The sequence below is a fragment of the Mytilus californianus genome, unplaced genomic scaffold (genome assembly GCF_021869535.1).
Source record: "Mytilus californianus isolate M0D057914Y unplaced genomic scaffold, xbMytCali1.0.p SCAF_5, whole genome shotgun sequence".
In the NCBI taxonomy this organism is placed as follows: domain Eukaryota; kingdom Metazoa; phylum Mollusca; class Bivalvia; order Mytilida; family Mytilidae; genus Mytilus; species Mytilus californianus.
In genome coordinates, this window is record NW_026262701.1 from 69,236,098 (window position 1) to 69,256,663 (window position 20,566).

Consider the following 20,566-nt stretch of genomic DNA (forward strand, 5'->3'; position numbering starts at 1 on the left):
TCCGCCGTAATCTATTTACAGAACATTTTGGTTCCATTGTTTGCAGACAATACCGCTGAAAATGGTTAACAGTACTTAACGGCGCCCTCTATAATAGCAGACGGCAGTTTATCAACCATGATATTTGGGAAGGAAGATTAGTTATTGTCACCATATTATCACAGAGAAGTGGAATGGATTGTTGACATCGAGAGGGCGTGTTTTGAAGAGAAAGTTGAAGAATTAATGCAGTTATTTTGCTGAGAAGATTTTAATTAAAGGTAAATAGATGAATCAAATAATTTACATGTAATTTCATGCAACAGGTGTCCGATTCCAACACGTGTTGAAATGCGGGATGGAATCGGCGTTCCAGTTGGACAAGCTTTAATCAGGTATTACATTAAATGTTAGTTTTCTTATAGAAATTCAATATTTGCATGATTTTTTTTTAAACACATTATTATGAGTTTAGGAAGTCATAAGAATATCTTTACCGGCCAACTTTATTAAGTTTCAGGAAGTTTGTATATGTTAACATTCTTTCGAGTGTAAGTTAAATTTTTCATTTATAGTTCTACCTGTGAACTTTGTACTGATACAGAGAACAATCGTATTTTAATACAAGACAGAAAAAAGATCAACAGCTTGTCATAAATGTAAAAATTGTTCAATTAAGATCGATAGCCAATTGCAGTGTTAGAATATTCTTGGAGACAGGTAAATTGCCAAAAATCCCTGAGTTTCAATAGAAAGATAGAGTCCTGTGGTATCAGATTACCTGTAAAGTGGGATGAACAGATTTATTACAGGTAAACAGGTATGACAAACCATCAGGTGAGATTTATCTCCAAGATTGTATGGGAGAATGTTTCCTTACATTTACATTTTATAGAAATATTTTTGTCTGTATAAGAGACCCAGTGTGGGAAAGTTTGTCAGCTTAAAAAAAAATGGAATTTGGGTCATGATTAAATCTGTCACAGGTACTCTGGTGACTGTTATTACACATAGCAGTTTGAAAGGTACTTTAGAGTGGAACAACTTATATTTGATAATTTTTTTCCAGGAATTGCGGTATAGATAAAGTTTACTGTTTTGATGTGGAATTTTGTTGTTTTATTTGCAATAAAATATTGATAATAATTGCATGGTGTTTGTTCTTTATGTATGTCTATGATTGTGAATCCCTCATTTCTCCAAATCTCTATAAAGTGCCCAAAACTAAAAAACAATGTTCATTTTTGGTTTTAGTATGTAGTATTAACAATTTCACGGCATGACAAAGCAAAACCAAACTGACTGAATTTGCTACATCAAAAGAGTTTTCTGGTAAGCTCTTATGTACCAAGTTTTGAAGCCAAAAATGTAAAAATATGCAGGGAGAGGCAAAAGTTCTATCCTTTTGCCAAACTTAAAGCTAGTTCTAGAATCTAGGCAGAAGTACATGTTGATATCAGGAGTGAATCAAGAATTTGAGGAAAGGGGGTTGTATTTGTCTGTTATGGTATAAAAAAACGCTGAGTGTAGCAAGGCAAAAAAAGGGGGCATACAACTTCTATGTCCCACCTGAATCAGCCACTGAATATAAAAGACCTTGCAAAAATGCCCATTTTAGAATATCACTTGGTTATTAAGTTTAAATTACCTACTTATCAATACTTCTGGTGTAACTTCAGTTTGAGAACTGTCGCAGGAACACAAAATCATTGGAATAATATGTAGGTCCAGAAAATTTCATCTTATTTTGATGGAGATTGGTACCCATACTATTTCCTTTACCATCTTGAAAGGATAATCCTCTAGCATTGTAAAGTTGCATTTGGAAAAATAAGATTGCATTCAGAATGAATAAATCTGCTCAGATGAAAAAGAAGTGGGGGTGCAAGCTTTATTTTAAATTTATTGATACGTAAAATGACTTGTTGAGCCTTTTCCCATATTCACGGACTAGATTTGGCCCTGATCTATTCAATGATGGAAAAATTATTAGATAATTGGAATATTTTATAAAAACACTCAACAATTAAGTAATTTGCCATTTTTCTCTTGGAACTTAATTGTTTGAAAATTTACAAAAAAAGCACATGCAGAACAATGTTGAATATCCAATTCAACTATTATGTTATAAAAGGAAGTATTGAATTTTTAATTCCTCACAAATTTAATGTAAGAAATCAAGATCCTTATCATTAATAAAAGAACCATAATAGGCTTTGTTTGTACAAGGAATTAATTTATAGTTGGCCTACAAGTATCACCATTTTATAATCCTATTGTAAAAATTTTGACTTAGAAGGCATCATTAGAGATAAAATGTTAGATTAAGCTATTGAGAAGGAAGTTAGAATTATAATCTGTAGTTTGGCAGAAAAGTGGATTCCTAAAAACAGGAAACCACACTTAGGCAGTAAACCCTGATTTTCATCTTATCTCTTTCCTGATTTGGTACTCTTATTTAAATTCTTAACAGACCGAATCATGTTTCCTTTCATTAAATTCCACTTTATTTGGACTTGAAAGTAGGTTGTAGAGAAACGGTCTTATAACTTAAGGTTTATTGGAAACTGAAGAATTTGTCTTTGTTGAACACACATTGCACCACTGTCTAGATACAGTATGCCAAATAATCAACTATATCTCAGGTAAAATAAAATTGTAGGATTCTTTATGTGTCTTTGAGACCAAGAAGTTTTCAGGTCATTTACTTCTATATCACATTACAAGCCATCAAAGTTTTAAATAAATTGAATTCAAAATGTTCAGTAGGTGGAACAAACTGATACAAAACTTCCTTTTGACCTCCTTTCACTTGAAAATGTGTCGACTGCAAATTGGTAGATTCTTAGGGACTTATAAAATTGTACGATTTTTACCTTCTTCTAAGTGAGTTCACCTCTATAATTTAGCAGTGGTCTTTAAAAGTTTGTAGATATGTAAATGAGTTTTAGACGTGTCATCAAAGAATTGAGGGATTCAAAATTGTGCAGGTCTAAGATCAGTGACCTTGAAAGGTTTTGTAATAACCTTTCTTACGTTAACTTTTGTAGTCTGGCAACATTTTCAAATAAATTCATCTGGTTTGAATTGTAATGAATAAAATTTAATAATTTTAATAAAGGTTATTCAAAATGTTCCAATGAGTGAAGTTCATTATAAACATTTATAAAATGGATTTCTGTGTGCATGACACAATGTTACTTGAATAAGATATGCTCAAGCCAAACACCTTGTGAAGTAATATATGCATAAAAATTTGGAAATTCAACCCCCACCCCTAAACAAAAAAGGGGGGATGAAAAGAAAAAGAAAAAAAATATTTGGACAGTTGAAACTGATGAAGGTCAATCATGATTGTGTGAGGAATTGCAACCTTGTTTATCAGTACAATTACTTGATTGAAACTCTGGAATTAATAAACTCATGCAAATTACAGGAAAAAGGGGAACCCTATAATAATTATGGCGAAAATATTTGAAAAGTCATGTATTTAGCTTAAAGAAGAATCAGATTGCATGTATAAAATGTAGAATTGTGAAATTTCTTTACCATTTAAATTTATTCATAATGGGGAAGATGGAATATTAGCTTTTATGGCAAAATTGCAGGTTAACAAATGACATACTATCAGTGCATTGGTAGATTCTGGGGGTGGGGTCGAGGTTCGCATAAAGAGTGTATCCTTTGTTTGAAAAAAACAATCATTTCTTTGCACAAAATAGTAATATAACATTTTGCCTTTCTACGGTTGGCATCAGTTTTACCATTATGGCCATTTTACACCTCGCTTTCCACGAACCCTGGATCAACCCCTGCATTAAATGGTGGGGGATGATAAAAAATGGGAACAGTAATCATTTTATGCAATTATTTCAACTCATGATAATGATGTATCATAATGCCTGTAATGAATTGTTATGTTCAAGAATTACTCTCTCATTTTTCCAGACTTGAGCACAAATAGTGAGTGTTAATCAAAGTGTCTAATGTTTTACATGATTTTGGGAAATAGACAGTTTTGATCAAAGATCCTTGAAACATCATAGATAGTTTGCACATGTATTTATGCTATGCACCTTTCTTTAATTTTTAGTCCAATTTTGAAAGGGTTTTCATAAATTCTCTTCTGTGCTTTTTTTAAATCAGATTTTTCATTGATCATACATTTTCTGGAGTTGATAGTATCAAGTGAAAGAGACCAAAAAGGATTAAAGGGATGAACAGAGTTGTAAATATTGTTTAATTTAAAGTGGAATTTGGATGCACTTTTTTTTTAATAGATTTATTATTCAGAGTTTCTCATTTTTTTTTTTTTTTTTTTAATTTAACCAATTTATACTGTATATTACAGATATGTTGGTCTTTGAAACAATATAAAAAGTATGTGAAGTAATTTAAGTTTTTCAAGGATGGAAATGTTACAAATTGTAATATATCTATTAATAATTTAAGATATGATTTCAAATGAAAATTTAAATGCTTTGAAAAAATCATGAGTTATCTCCCTTTTTACATCATAAATTTGAACTCTACAGTTATTGGATTGAACAATAAATATTGATTATAATGTATGTTTTATAAATATATCCAATTATGGGAACTGTCCTGAACTAAAGCTACAGCTGCAAATTTTTTTCCATCAGATAAGATTCATAAAAGAATTCAACTTCCTCCTCTCATTTTTGCAGAATTTCCTTTTTGAAAAAGTATCTATTTCCTTCTCAGTTCAAAGTGTTCAGACTCAAGTATTTAAAAAAATTGCTTTGCATCATACTGTTGATGCTCTCCGATAATGAAATTTATTATGTTTCCAGGAAATTATTGGAAATATGAAAAATTCTCAACTAAAACAGTAGTTTAGTTCCCCTTAATTGGTCAGTGTGATTTGATTGTCACAAATGTGTTAAGTTCAATGAAGTGAATGTACTATGTACAGTCTTTTCTGTCTTGAGAATAGATTTATTCACAGAAAATTTCGGAGAAAGGTTTTGAATTTTTAATCAAAAAGCTTAATCCTTTTGACAACCTTAAAGGAAACACAATTAATGCACAAATAAGGGGGAAATGAGACGTATGCAAGTTATTTTACATTTTCTAGTCCAACTTCTATCTCAAATACTAATAACTTTGTTAGGCAGTAGGTCTAGCATTCGAATAGGTTAGTGTTTGTTTAGCATTTAAAAAGGGCTTTCCCAATGTCTCACAGACCTGAGGGTATTCATCTTCTCTGCTGGAACCTTTACTTACCTTTCACAATTTTTACAATTGAAGTAGATCTTTTAAAATTTGTTTGAAGAACACTAGATATAACTTTATTTAGGCCAAAATGTTCTACTTACTTTAGAAAGCTACAGAATATGAAATCATTCAAGGAGGAAAGTGGAGGCCTTTAACTAAAAGAAAAAAGTTCATACTTAAGAGGATGCCATGTATGTTTTAAAGCCAAAAGTTCAGCCTGAGAAAAAAAAATCATTTACAAAGTGTTCACATTAGTTAGATTCAAGAGCAAAATTGTTTGAAGTTAAATAGGGCTTAAATATTGGTTCGTTGACAGATTTAGGTTCTTTCTTATGCATTTTTAAAATTCCAGCAATAGGATTCCTTTAAAAATTTGAGTTAAAAGTTGCCAGAAGTATTGAATAAAGTTAGAAAGTTAAATTGAATTTATAATTTTTGGTTAAATTTTAGAGTTAATTTAAAGCCAGTTTTATAGATTTTAGATTTATCTATTTTTCCAGTCTGATATCAGATGCATTTTATAAATAGCACATACTCATAACTATATTTATATATTCCATAATGTCTGTATTTATTTGGATGAATAATTTTCTGTATGTATGCAGTGACGAAATTATGTAGGTAAATGACAATAGCATTTTCCAAAAGTAAACTAACTTAGTGTTTGAATATTGCATTGTACTTCCTATCAATTCTATACAGAGACAATTTTAAGTGGTTAATGAAGGATAGTCATGACTTTTGAACATCATTTTATGACGACAGTTAGATTTCCTGTTGTTTTTGTGGAGCTTCTTCAGATTTGAGAAATTTAGTATGATAGGAAAAGCTTAGTCACCTTGAACACACTGTAACAGGAAGCAGGGATTTAATATTTGGTCATTTTATTTGACATGACAACTTGTATTGGTGGTTTTGTAAAAAGTTGCATTACATAGACAATGGTATGTGCATTTTTATTATTTGTACTTTCCTTCCTTTTGATTATTTTTACCAGTAAATTGCAAAATGTACATGAGGGAGTTATTGCCCTTGCATAATGTATTTTTCACATATATTTTTGATTCATAAATATTAAAATTATTGAAGAGATGATTTATTAATCAATTAATAGCGAATAATAATTGAAAAATGCAAAAGATGAATATTGAATAAATTACTGTCTCGTTGTTCTTGGCACTGTAGGTTGATGACAATACAATATGAATTAAGGGTAAAAAAAGACAAAAAGAATGGAAGTTGTTTTCAAAAAAGTAAACCTTGATGCAAAGAAGTTATATAAGAATCCATTGTACTTTAAGAAGTAACACTTTTCAAAAGTTGTCACAAGTATAAAAAAATCTGTAACAATGCAGTGTCGTGCTTAGCTAACTCTCAGGAATCCAAGCATGCAAATAGAACATTGAAAGAAAAAAACATGAAACAATAGAAAAATGCAGGATCTTTTTGATAACTTGTGGAACTAATTTGGCAGTTAGACGATTATCTGCCAGAAACGAGTGTCTGTCTCTCTGGCAGCAGACTTGTGGAAACAGTATTTTTAGAAAGCTTTGTGTTGAAATAACATATGGTACTTAATAGTTGGATAATAAGACTTGCATGGGATTGAAGCATCTTTAAGATACTCTCTCAGCTCTCTAGTGGTATACCATTGTTTTTTGTAAATTGTATGCAAAACTTGCAGACTGAGAATTTTTTTTTTAGTTGAATTGTTACTTTTGATACATTTTACAAAAACAAAAAAAATAGTTGATATAGAACAGAAATCATTTTTACTTTAAGAATGACATAAAGTATCACAGTGTGATGTCCCTCCATTATTAGCATATTCCTGCTCTGAAGATCCAAAAGTAAAAGACATTTTATTGATATTTCTTTCCAACTGTTGCATGCCAATTGTGCATCAATCTTACAATAGTAACTTTGATGTTGCATGTGGTACAGAAGACATATTTATAGAAAAATGCTTTTATGACAATTCAAATAAACTCCTAGTCATTTTAGAAATACAACTTAATCTAGGCAATAAAATTGACATCCTAATTAAGAAGGATCATTTTAAATTTCCCCTCAAACTAAATCTTTTTGGGCAGACAGTATTTCTCAGAATTTTATAAACCTTGTAATTTAGGAAAAGTTACAAAGTGGATAAAATTCTTAGAAAAACTGTTTGTCCAAAAAGATTTAATTGGTCCTGAATAGACCTGTTTGTGCTTTTTAACATATGAAATTATTACCATTTGCAGATACAGGATTTTTTCAAAAAGGGGGAGGGGGAGGGGGTGAGGGTCAGAATAAAAAATAAAAAAAATGAGAAAAAAATGTCCCAAAAACAAGTTTTCAGTCGTAATTAGAGGAGGGGAGTTGCATGCTTTGACCACTCTATACCCCTGATAGCTGACAGGATTTTTGCTTATCTGGATTGATAAATTGTTGGTGTTGCTTGTTTAAAGTCTAATGGCAAATATTTCATGCATATTCAGAACAAGAACAAGTTCTGCAAGGTAGATTGACTGGATATTTTTTAATCCATTTCCCTACCCCTTTTTCTTGAGGTAACATCTCTTACATACTGAAACTTAATAATCGACATTGAAGACAACTACAGTTTATACTGAAACTTAGTACATTGTTTGATCCATGCATATTTTGGTTGTATGTTTTAATCCATAGAGGTTTTCAAAGGGTTAGGTGGTATAATATGTAGTTCTATTTAGCAGACAGTTCTTATAAATAAACCAGATGTGAACAATCGCCATAAAAAAATTCAAAGAGGGTTGAATTGATTCACTATGGAAATAATACATCTTAAATTTCATTAAAATTGTCCATAGAAAAATCCAAGAATGAAACCGAAGCATCTGGTATTTATTGGAAGTCCACCCTCCCTCCATTCCAATAGTTGACAGTTTTGAGTGGCACTTGAACTTTGATATTGAGACAGGGAAATTCAATTAAAAAGAAGACTGGTCAAATGCAGCAATTTGTTAAATTACATTTTTATTATTATAAAAGATAGAAATTTTCTTGAGAAGTTGCAACTAAAATAAATTTTGCTAGATAAAATGTCTCATCACTTTGTCGAATTTCTAGATGTCTTAACATTTTGATAGAAAAGATATTTTTTCAGAGCAGTTTTTGAGTCATTATATCAAAATCTTGAACAAAGAAGGGAGAAGAGGTAATATATTTATTATCCAAAGTTCTTTCAGCCTGGCACAAGTATTATGATTCTGTAATTTTTCACTTTTGTTGATGTTTAATTTTAAAATTGAAAGAGTACATGCATGCTTGCAGAACAAAAACATGTTTTTCATTTGGGGGATAATGTAATGTTGCTGCCAAGTTTTGGAAGCTTTAATCATGGTTACCAAAATAACCAGACTCGTAACTTGATTGTGTTGAGCAATTTAGAAATTAGGCATTTCCTCTCTGTTTCCAAATTAACAGACAATTTTCATCCTTTATTGTGGAACTGGTATACTGACGATAATCGTCATAATTTGACAATTGCTGGGTTTCATGCCAAAAAGATTCCAATTATATCGAATAAAATTATAGCATGAAATATGGGAAAATGAGCTGATGGTAAAAGTCAAAAGTTTCAGGATACATGAATTTCAGAATTAATCACCAGCATTTGTGAGAGGAAGTTGTTGCTCTAATTTACTGCGATAATATGATTCTGGTATAAGTGACTAATATCAAGAATTGTCTGTGAAAATGCCTGCAAATGTGAGTGGAAACTGATTATTTGATTGATATTAAAGTTCATTGTTGCAATTACAGGTCATTTGTGGTACTTGTAGCATGACAATTATTCCTTTCAAATAAGCAGCATCTGCTTAATAGAAATAACCATCAAAGTTAAGGAAAATCTCAATACCACAGCAAGAATATAATGAATATAAAACTTTTCAGATTGTCATTTCCTGAAGCTTGGATTTGTTTTTACATTCAATTACAATTTGACACAAGTTATTCCCCACCAGTTCCTGCAAAGTAGCACTGGTTTCCTGCGATGAAGATTCATAGTGAGAGATAGATATCCCATGTTAATAATCATGTTTTATTCCCCTCCAGTTCCTGCAAAGTAGCACTGGTTTCCTGCATTGAAGAGCCATAGTGAGAGATAGATATCCCATCTTAGTATTCATGTGTTATTCCCCTCCAGTTCCTGCAAAGAAGCACTGGTTTCCAGCAAACAAGAGCTATATATATAGTGAGAAGTGGATATACCATGTTAATATTCATGTGATATTTTGTTTTCATCATTAAAGTTTCAACTACATAGAGTTTCTTTGATTCCCATATACATGTACTTTTGATCAAACTGCATTACTTAGCCTTTAAGTGTTGCGTTGGTTATATTATGCTGCGATGTACACAATGCAGTCTCCTTGTAAAGAAAATTTTGGTTTTGAAGAAATTAATTAGAAATTGTACTCAGCCATTATGATTGATCACTCTATATTTAAAACAAATATGAATGGTTAGAAGTAAATATAATTACAATCCTGAGGGATGAAGTTTTCCAAACTAATAACCATTCTTATAACCATAGAAACATATTCTTATATTTGGTAGAATTTTTGGTCACTCATAGTGTAAACATGGTCATATTTTGCTCTAATTATGCTTTGAAGATTTTTGTAGGAGCTACACTTTCTATTTATAAAACACTTGGTTCAAATCAGATACTGATCCAGGATTTTAAAAAGGCTAGGTGTAGGGCAAACTAGGCAATGTATGGAGTGGGACATGTAAAAATCTATGCATTAACCACAAATGTAGCTCCATAAGGTCACTTCCCCTCTAAATACGCTTCTCAAGGTAAAACTTAATATGGGATCCTAACCATGTTTGTCCTAACTGTGATTATTTCATTCTTTTCTTCTAAGCTATTTCCTTAAAAGGAAGGCCCCAAAAAATAAAATAATGTATTCACTTCATCTGTTTCCTTGATAGATGCTACTTGTGAAGCTTGAACTATGGTATATTTTAAGATTCTCAAGTACAATGATTTTTAGGAAAAACCATTCATTCAGTTTCTATACATCATGTTGTTTTTCTCTTTACAGGTTCTGAACAGAAAAGACAAGGCCGATAAAGTTTATAGAAAGTTAGTATCAAAATTATTGTTATTTTTAGTTATGTGCTTAAGGATTTAAAGGTCATAGTTCCCCGACCATGTTGATAATGTATAGGAAACTATTATTTTCCACAGATTTTGTATTGAAGGACAGTTGTTATAGATAAGACTGGGAATATATTGGAGAGCTCTGAATTATTTTTGCCATCATCGCCCACTAGGTGCAGATCTAGTGATTTTTATACGATCGCAAAAAAATTTTGCGGTCGTATATTGGTATGACATTGGCGTCGTAGTCGTCGTCATCGTCCGAAGACACATTGGTTTTCGCACTCTAACTTTAGTTTAAGTGTATGGATCTCGATGAAATTTTACCATAAGGTTCAATACCACAAAAGGAAGGTTGGGATTGATTTGGGGGTTATGGTACCAACAGTTAAGGAATTAGGGGCCAAAAAGGGGCCAAAAATAAGCATTTTTGTAACTTCCAGACATAACTTGTGTGTTAGTGTATGGATCTCTCTGACATTGTACCACAAGGTTCCATATCACTAAGGGAATGCTGGAATTGATTTTGGGGGTAATTGCCTCCAAATTTTAGGAATTAGGGGCAAAAAAGGGGCCAAAAACAAGCATTTTTCTAGTTTCATGACAATAACTTGTATGTAAGTGTATGGATCGTTCTGAAATTGTACTACAAGGTTCCATATCACAAAGGGAAAGCTGAAATTGAGTTTGGGGGTAATTGCCCAAAAACGTTTAGGAATAAGGGGCCAAAAATGGGGCAAAAATAAGCATTTTTCTAGTTTCCAGACAATAACTTGTATTCAAGTGTATGGATCTCTCTGAAATTGTACTGCAAGGTATCATACCACAAAGGGAAAGCTGGGATTGAATTTGGGGGTAGTTGCCTCAAAATTTTAGGAATTAGGGGCAAAAAAGGGGCAAAAAACAAGTATTTTTTTTTCTAGTTTCAGGACAATAACTTGTGTGTAAGTGTATGGATCTTTATGAAATTGTACTACAAGGTTCCATATCACAAAGGGAAAGCTGGGTTTGAGTATGGAGGTAATTGCCCTAAATGTTTAGGAATTTGGGGCCAAAAAGGGGCTATAAAACAAGCATTTTTCTAGTTTCCAGACAATAACTTGTGTTCAAGTGTATGGATCTCTCTGACATTGTACCACAAGGTTCCATGTCACAAAGGGAATGCTGGGATTGATTTCGGGGGTAATTGCCTCCAAATTTTAGGAATTGGGGGCCAAAAAAGGGACAAAAACAAGCATTTTTCTAGTTTCATGACAATAACTTGTGTTCAAGTGTATGGATCTTTCTGAAATTGTACTACAAGGTTCCATATCACAAAGGAAAAGCTGGAATTGAGTTTGGGGGTAATTGCCCAAAAATGTTTAGGAATAAGGGGCCAAAAAGGGGGCAAAAATAAGCATTTTTCTAGTTTCCAGACAATAACTTGTGTTCAAGTGTATGGATCTCTCTGAAATTGTACTGCAAGGTACCATACCACAAAGGGAAGGCTGGGATTGATTTTGGGGGTAGTTGCCTCAAAAGTTTAGGAATTAGGGGCCAAAAAGGGGCCAAAAACAAGCATTTTTTTTAGTTTCAGGACAATAACTTGTGTGTATGTGTATGGATCTTTATGAAATTGTACTACAAGGTTCCATATCACAAAGGGAAAGCCGGGTTTGAGTTTGGAGGTAATTGCCCTAAACGTTTAGAAATTTGGGGCCAAAAAGGGGCCAAAAAACAAGCATTTTTCTAGTTTCCAGACAATAACTTGTGTTCAAGTGTATGGATCTCTCTGAAATTGTACTGCAAGGTACCATACCACAAAGGGAAGGCTGGGATTGAGTTTGGGGGTGATGAATCATAAGGGGGTTCAAACAATTTTTGAGGGGGATTTTTTTTCCCCTTTTTTTTCTTTAAAATTTTCCATTTTAAATTGGTTATGTCTGATTTATATATAAAAGCAAATAATAATGATATGGTTTGAAAAGGTAATTTAAATTTTTTTAAGTTCTTAGACCACATTCATTCTGTGTCAGAAACCTATGCTGTGTCAAATATTTAATCACAATCCAAAATCAGTGCTGTATCAAGCTTGAATGTTGTGTCCATACTTGCCCCAACTGTTCAGAGTTCTACCTCTGCGGTCGTATCAAGCTGTGCCCAGCGGAGCATTTTATTTAAATGGGGAGGGGGTGTTCTAGGATATGCCATCATGAATAAAAGGGAAATTTTTTTTTGATCGATTTCAGGTGTACAAAAAAATCTCAAGACAGGAGGGAGGGGTTTCAACTCCTGGAACTTCTCCTTTGGGATGGTCAATGTGAAAATTTCTTTATTCTGGAGACTGGTCAAAATTTCATTTAGGGCATTTTGAGGATGAACAGTAATTTGTTGAAATAAAGGCTCCTTCTCTTACTCGTGGAGTTTTATCTGCGTGTTGAGTTCTAAGAAAGATAGGCAAAACACCTTGAAATGATTAATTTAGAAACAATATAAAAGGTAGGGCATAGGTCAAGAAGTATACATTTGATTTCATAATTTATGCAAAAATATATTCAAACGTTTTTATCGGTATAAAGGTAAAATAGCTAAAGGCATCTTCTATAATGTTTTATTGTTTTACCACTTCTTTGAGAAAATGTCTTCTTTTGAGTGAAATGACTGATTTAATCATAGCTAGGGAAAAATCTTTGATGCATAAAGTAGAGAAAACAGCTCTTGTACATTATTGATAAAATGATGACAAAATGTTACCATCCTGATGAGGGAAAAGACATTGTTCTAAAGACAAGTTGGCAACATGTTGCAAGGCGCCGTACGTTTTTGTAGAAATCAAATACGAAAAATATTCCATTACAACATGTAACATGTTTCTGGTCATAATTGTCATTAATTTTCATATCAATAGTTTTGTCAGGGAAATTAAATATTCAGTCTGATTTTCATAATTACATGAAGTATAATTTTACTACTTTCATGGAAGTCTGATGACGAAATAAATATGTCAAGTTTGATTCAAAAACCTTCAAAATGTAATTAAATCGTATTATAAAAGCAATTTGCATGATTGATGTTATTAGACTTTGAAAATTATTATTGATCGAGGAAGGGGTCGGATTCATTCACCATTTACATGGAAAAGGGGGGTCATTATTGTTATATTATTTCTGGAAATAGTTGAAAATAATTTTTGAGGAACAATAGAAGTGTCCCCCTTTTTTTAGAATCAGGTTTTACATAGAAGTTTGTGCAGGCTTTAGTAATGGAGTCTCCTCAATTTAACTGATCGGTCATGTGTTCATTTCACCTATATGGATTCTTTGATTTGATTCTGTTTATCTTGTTTGATCTATATATACTTTGATTAAAATTATATACTACCTAAACAGATTTATATCAGGTAAGGCCTTGGGAACAGGTTCAATGGATCATATCTATAATGATGAAAATTTGACCAGATTAACTTTTCTTATCTGGTTTTTGTAGAATCTGTGCAAACTTGCACATCCTTATCGGAATTGTGCTTCAAGTCAAGATTCATTGTGTCATAAAAAAATAGATAGGAAATATATCACATAAAAAATGTGTGTAGATGTTGGCCACCCATTCCTAAGGCCATATGCTATTAAAGTAGATAAGGCATTCCATGATACCCCTATTATAAAACTTGTATTCCGATGACTGAGGAATTTATTATCCTCTTGTTACTACCTGTACAGTAATCTCAGGTACCATAGTATAAGTGCTTCAATTTTTTGTTGACCTAGGAATATTCACGGTTTTCTACCTGGGTTCCTTAAACCATGTACCATTGTTAAGAGCGTCTGGTAGTTTGACATTTATTGTCCCATGTATTTACTTTAAATGACAATCGAACAAAAACTGGAAAAGTTCCCATGTCTCAGGTACATCGTCAAAAAACATGTCTTTAATGGACAACAACCTGAGCCAGAAGGAAGATGTCCTATAATTTAAAATGGATAAAAGCGTTTTATGTCCATGTAATTTTTCTGTCAAATTGTGTATTGAAATTATCACAGAGAATATACATTGAATGTGATTAATGAACATAGACACAGTGTGGGTTTATTTCTTCTCCAACACTTCATTTAATGGACTTAATGCTACTCCTTTCATAAATTTGTTTGAAAAACTGACATGTTTAGCATGGCATTAGATTTCTTGTGAAAAATAATGATTACTCAAATTACTCCCATCGAATGTCTCTCCCAAAGTGATTATGGTTGGAGATGAAATATAGACCTATTCTGTAAGTGAAGTTACAAAAGATAGTACATCTTGAGTTTAAGTTTAAGCAAATGAATCAAATCTATTTTTATGAAGGAATGATATTCAAAATTATGTATAAAGTTTTTAGGAAAACTAAACCCTTTGACCATTTCCCTCTTGTTTAAGCTATTATCCATCACACCTTACAGCTGTTTTTCATAGATGGCTGAATGCATTTTATTTACTTTTGAATGAAAAACTTTCTGAAACAGACCATATTTATTTTGAAAAGCTCAGCAAAATCCAACATTTAATCATTTCTTGCATAAATATCAGTTTCACTGATATTATAGTCGATGGAAAACTAAAAAAATGTTTTCCTGTCTCATCTAAAATTTGTGAAAATTGGCCAGAAGATTGACTTTCTTGACCTTACTTATTAAGTGCCTACTGTCATTATATGTTTAAAAGTTAAGTGACTTGAAATTTTGAATCTTTCCATATGTTTTAATTTTGGGAATAATCATGATCTTTATATGTGTTAATCATGACCTTTGCATGTGTTTTAATTTTGGGAATAATCATGATATTTGCATGTGTTTTAATTTTGGGAATAATCATGATCTTTGCATGTGTTTTAATTTTGGGAATAATAGTGACCTTAGCATGTGTTCTTATTTTGGGAATAATCATTATCATGCTAAAAATTCCTAAAAGTAGGGGACGAAGACTGACCTTTCAAGAGGATCAGACAAGCAAATAATAAATTCTGCCTATTTATGGAAAACATTTGTCATTAAGTCACACAGATGTATATTATGATCTTGTGATAATGGGCACAGTTCTTATTTAAGCATGACTTTGCATACATTTCCCATGATGTTCCATAGAAAGTAAGTTATATCACATTGATCAAAACTGAATATTTATGGTGAAATTTTGTAATATATATATATATATAGCCAGCAGATCTTCCTTGAAGCTATATGATATAGTTCAAAAGGACCATTTTCAAAAAGAATTTTAATTAAAAGTTACCATAAAGAAATTTGAATGATTCATTTTGCAATTTTCGATTTTAGTTCTATGCAGGTACAAATATAAATTTAATATCTGACTTACATAAATAAAAGGATGCAATGAACTCTTTCTTGAATTCAAATTTCAAGAGAGATGAGAAAATACAGAAATTTCAAATGATTTTGATGTTTTTGGTATTTTAAAAATCTTTTTTTACTTTTCCCCTTCAAATTTATACATAAACTATATTCAATAAGGGAAAGAAATTTCAAATTGATACTATATAACTCCAATAAATGTTTACATGCAGTTTAACTGAAGTGTATATTTCCTTTTTCCAATAGAAAAGTGGTTTCTCTATTGACAGACTTGTGAACTATTTTTCAACTTTCTAAAATAAGTTGCTAATTTTTACAAACTTATGTTGCCAGTGAGGTCAAAACTTCTGAATTTTCTATATGACTCAGTAAGCCTATAACTTAACTGTATTCCATAAATCGTTAAACAAATTCAGGATCTAATTGCAGTAAATACTGAATTTTCCACTGGCATTGAAATTTTCAAAGTGTTGCAAGCAACAGCTTGGACAAAATTGATTCTCTAAACAGAAATTGGTCTTCGTCAAATATCGCGTGGAATGGATTATCATGAAACCATTGATATATTTACATCTATCATGTCAAAGAAAAAATAGAAATTCAATAAAATGGTTAAAAGTAGAATAATGCTGTGTAACATGTGTCCAAGAAGTCGTCACAGACGCTTTTGAAGAGTTCATGTTCAATTGATTGGTTCGTAGATTCTTCAAGGGGTCTCATTGTTCATGTCTCCGTTTTCTAAACATCAATTGTCCTTTATTTGTGTAGCATTCATTCTCAGGTAAAACAGGAAAATTTAATACCTAGATCAAATGCATCTAAATGTCCCTTAACATGCCAGATTTTAATCACCATACTCTATTATACTGTTTCTATTAATACAAGGGTGCATAGAAATTTGTTGAAAAGTTTGGTGGAAGTTAAAAGTATAATTTGAATATTCAGACAAAGACGACTTGATAAAGATTGTTATATTTTTTTCACAGCACTCTAGAGTAACTTAATTTGTAGTGCCCATGAAAAAAAAAAATAATTTAAAAGTCTTAAGAATTCCTAGAGTTGCTAGTTTAAGTCATAATGCTATCATAATATAAAAAGTTTAACTTTATCCAAATATTTTCATCTTATATATCCAAGTGTAGAAATATTATATGTTAATTCCAAGTTCTAAAGTTCCGTTCAATAAACCCTTCTTGAACCTTTTCCTTTTCTTATCATGTTCCTGGGTGTGATACTCAATCTAATTTCATGTACAGATTTTGAAATAGTTAATAACAGCAATTAATGGTAAATGCAGAAATTTCTTACACACAAAGAATCTTGACAAATCTTTGGTGGGAAAAAATATTTAAACATAAGTCTATACTGTCAGAATGACTCAAGTTTTTCAAAAGATAGCAAAATCTTTTTCTCATGCTTGGTTCAAAAGTATTTCTGGGTGTTGGAACTATAGGCTTTGTTGTTAATTATGATAGGGGACTTTGTTTGAGAATTGATATAATAGAACAATAATGAGATCTAATTTGTTCCTTTAACTAAATAATCTTGTATAAATTATTAAGTATAAGATAAGGAAACATCTAGGGTTTCAAGTAATTGCATATCCATGCAGGGTCATTTAAAGTTGATAGTACTTGGAGACATGTCCAGTAATAATTGCACTTTGATTAATGTAAGTTATTTTTTACATTTTGGAAAATTTGTAGATAAAGGACTCAGATAATATGTTTTGTTTTTTGTAAGAAATAAACAGTGTATCAGATCTGTTCAGAAAATAAAATGAATTTCAGTGTATCAGAACAGTGTTATAATAATATATAAGTGTTTCTCGTTTCTCATTTTTTATATAGATTAGACTGTTGGTTTTCCCGTTTGAATTGTTTTACACTAGTAATTTTTGGGGCCCTTTATATCTTGCTGTTCAGTGTGAGCCAAGGCTCCGTGTTGAAGACCGTACTTTGACTTATAATGGTTTACTTTTATAAATTTTGACTTGGATGGAGAGTTGTCTCATTAGCACTCATACCACATCTTCTTATATCTATTATAAGATGTAATGCAGAAATATGTACAAGTTTTGTAGAGTTTTTTTCACATACATTTGTATTAATCATGTAAAAAGGCATAATGAATGCAGAAATTTGTGAAAGTTTTGTAGAATAGAGGTCTTAGAAAATTAGATTGTTTTCATATTAAATTTGTGTTGTTAGGCTTGATGAATGAGGAAATTTGTAAAAAAAAAATTTAAAAGAGGTCTTAGGAAATAAGGTTGTTTTCAGGTTAAAGATAAGATTTTAGCACAGTTTATTCATATACAAAAATTTTCTGAATTTTCCACTGGCATTGAAAATTTCAAAGTGTTGCAAGCAACAGCTTGGACAAAATTGATTCTCTAAACAGAAATTGGTCTTCGTCAAATATCGTGTGGAATGGAATAGCAAAAATGTTGTTTTCTCATTTGATTAGTGTATTATTATAAATGCAAGCACATGCACTTTCATGCAGTACACAAGTGTAATTTGTAAATAAAAGTTATAGAGTTTCAGAGTTTATAAGAAATCTAAGCTGTAAGTCTCATCGGAACCAATTCAAAGTTTCCAGATTTTTGTTCCAAATTTAAACAGTTTCCTAGTTATAATTCACAATTAAATCTATACCATAGAAAAATTTGTTTGCTTGATGTACTTGAACATATTTCCACTTATGATATTGTTGAAGGCACCTTACTTTAAGATAATTTAAATAACATTTCCGAAAGTTTTAAATTTTATGGACATTTTACTGGTTTCTATAGGTCACGCAAACTGAAGACGTGGTCATGAATAAAAAAAGATAGAATTGGACTTAAAAGTTATGTACTTTTGTATCTAAATGTAATAAACGCCCAGCATTGAGGGGAAAACTTTAAATGTGACAAATTTGTGTATCCATTAACAAGAGAAGTAATATATGTGGGTTTCATCCTGAATTGGAAATGAAATTCAATTCCCGAAATAGAAGAAATTTGACTTTTGATTTCACAACTAGTGTAATGAGATCGTCTGTGATAATGACAGCAGTTTCATGTCAAAAGAGAAATGGCTTAGCTCCAGGTAAATTGGCCAGGTAAAAAAATCCACTGATGTTTTATACGCCTCAGAAACCTGATGGTATTTGGAGGTTTAAAGATCCTATCATGTCCTGGTTCCATGAAGCATAACTTTTCATTCCATCTTGTCAAAATAATACTTGTGCAAAGTAACAAGAGTATGGTCTGAAGGCATCATTTGTGCTGAATAATGGTGCACAATAAGGCATTAAGTTTATTTTGTACTAAGACTGACGACATGAAATAGGATTCTTCAAAGATCATCAAACAAGTGTCGTCTTTAAGTTGGCATGACACCATCAAAAGTTTTTAGATACTTTATGACCTCCCTTTTGGCAATATGTGACATTTATTAGAGCTCTTTGTTCGGAATCTCAAAAATGATGGAAACAGAGAAGTAGTAAATATATTTTTTAAATGTCTTATGTTTTTGTTTTGAGTTGTAAAAAATTATAAAAAAAATAAATGGGTATAAAGGTTTGTTGTTGTATGAAATATTGCTTATAAAAAAAGAAAATGAAAAGGGGTTAGAATTAAAGAGTTAATGTCAGGGTATAAAAAATACTTCATGAAAAGATTATGTGAAAGAAATTGTGGTGGCTGGCTTACTGCGGATTTTGATCTTCATTGGAAAGAGCAAACAAAACATTTACTTTTAAAATGAATTTTTGAAGCTGCATTTGAAACAATGGAAGTTAGTAGATTTTTTATGGACAACAGGCGACTTCAAAGCAGGTTGTTTTAAAAAAAATTGATGCTTGCTTGGTAGCACTGATATAAATGTAGTATGTCTTCAAAAAGTTTGGACACCAGCCACTCAATGATTAATAAATAATCCAGCAAAACTTCAATATCTCTGTATAAGATTTCTTTGTGGAAATACAGAAATCATGCACAGCTGATTGTATATAGAGTTGTGCACCTTGGGAAAAGGGAAAACTGACCTTATAAGAGAGGTGACCTTTAAATTGAGATTCAAAATGCATAGTATTACTATTGCTGGACAAGAAGAGGATGACCTGACAAAACAAGTTTTTACTGAACAGAGGTGACCTTTATAGCAGGTTTGGCTGTAGATAACAAATCTTTATATCAAAAACTGGGATGTTCCTTAAAAGCTGCAGGTTACATTGTACATACTATTTAGAACTTTGAAAGGTATATAAATGGCTGTATATATGTTATTTTATTGATAGTATTGAAGTATTGATATAGGCAGAGACATGTATATATATATATGTCTCTGATGGAAGTATAATCTTCAATTTTCAACATTTTTTAAAGTTTTATTTTGAATAATGTAGAATTCAATATTTGTGTGCATGCTTTGCAAACATTTATTGACTAAATATGGCAGATGTTTGGATAACAAGTGATAAGTACATTGGTATTATGATGGGACATGATCAGAATTATCTCTGGATCCAAAGTACTACTATACACATGTCGGTCATCCTATCAGTCAGGTACCCCTAGTCATCAAAAATCTTGTCCATTCAGAGTGATATATCAATTCTGTCATTATCCTCGATTACATCATTACGTGTAAAATTTGTCAGTATCTGAGTAATTGAAAAATAAAAAAGAATTTTTCCAGTCTTGCAGGGAACCGTAATTTTTGGTTGCATATGATTATAGCAAAAAAATTTAACAAACAAATCAGTTAAATCATAAAACTTTCTTATTTACTCATCACAACTTAACCTGAAATAGACGTCATAGGATGTCATGTAAAAATGTTAATTGATTCAATCTTTCCCCTTACTAAGTAAGAATATAAAGTTTAGAAAAGTG

The 20,566-nt window shown here is 31.4% G+C and overlaps 1 protein-coding gene across 3 annotated transcripts in view; it reads left to right on the top strand.

The window, feature by feature from the left end:
* LOC127701258 (uncharacterized) overlaps positions 1-20,566 on the top strand; it is a 43,274-nt gene continuing 22,708 nt past the window's right edge. The window contains exons 1-2 of one of the 3 annotated variants that reach the window (XM_052205078.1): positions 1-260; positions 10,299-10,339. The gene's annotated coding sequence lies outside the window, so the exon portion shown is untranslated. Of the gene's footprint in view, positions 261-355; positions 375-5,811; positions 6,162-10,298; positions 10,340-20,566 lie in introns of those variants that run through there. The other 2 variants (XM_052205081.1, XM_052205079.1) reach the window with 2 other exon arrangements.